An 842-nucleotide genomic window follows, 5' to 3' on the forward strand; every position below is an offset into this window, starting at 1 on the left:
GGTAGGCTCCGAAGTGATCCAGCCTAGGGCTGAAAGCCTCGTAAATAAAGCAAAATAAATAAATAATCAACACGAATGTTGTTGTTTTTCGGATAACCAACCCAAATAGTATGTTAAACATACGTAATGTCTGAAGTCCATAGGCACAATATGTGTTGAAAAATGGACAAATTGAGTGATAAAATTGCGAAAAAAATCCACGCAGTTCTGGTGGGGTTTGAACCCACGTCTCCCCAAGTTCCCTTGACAGGACGCGTTAACCAACTCCGCCACAGAACAAGTAACAACTCTGTGAAGTAAAAAGCCAACACACACTGATGGTCTCATTCGCATGTTGCAGATGAGCACGTGCTGTGGATAGGCAAACAGTCTCGACACTAAAAATAACATGCTCTCACTGTTGTTCGTTGGCACGCCCAGAAAGTGTTGGAAGTGGACATCTAAGGACCGAAGGAGATGGTGAATTGCGAGGAAAGAACGTGGGGTGAGGTGGGCGTCGGATTCAGGTTGGCTTTCTACTTCACAGCGTTTTTACTTGTTCTGTGGCGGAGTTGGTTAACGCGCCCTGTCTGGCGAACTTGGGGAGACGTGGGTTCAAACCCCACCAGAACTACGTGGATTTTTTCGCAATTTTATCATTCAATTTGTCCATTTTTCAACACATATTATGCCTATGAACTTCAGAAATTACGTATGTCCAAATAAATAATGTCAGGTAGGAGATAGATAGCAATAAAGGTACCTGTAGCTGTAGTGTAAAGTTGAATAAAGTGGGTTTTTGTGTTCAGCAAAATGCTTAAGTGTTTTTCCTTAGCCGCGATAGTCAAGGCAGGGGAAGGGAG

The 842-nt window shown here is 43.3% G+C and overlaps 1 non-coding gene across 1 annotated transcript; it reads left to right on the top strand.

The window, feature by feature from the left end:
- The first annotated feature begins 536 nt into the window (after nt 1-536).
- On the top strand, nt 537-613 carry Trnaa-ggc (transfer RNA alanine (anticodon GGC)). Its single transcript has one exon. It is a non-coding gene; the product is annotated as a tRNA-Ala (tRNA).
- The last annotated feature ends 229 nt before the right edge of the window (nt 614-842 follow it).

The sequence above is a fragment of the Aedes albopictus genome, chromosome 1 (genome assembly GCF_035046485.1).
Source record: "Aedes albopictus strain Foshan chromosome 1, AalbF5, whole genome shotgun sequence".
In the NCBI taxonomy this organism is placed as follows: domain Eukaryota; kingdom Metazoa; phylum Arthropoda; class Insecta; order Diptera; family Culicidae; genus Aedes; species Aedes albopictus.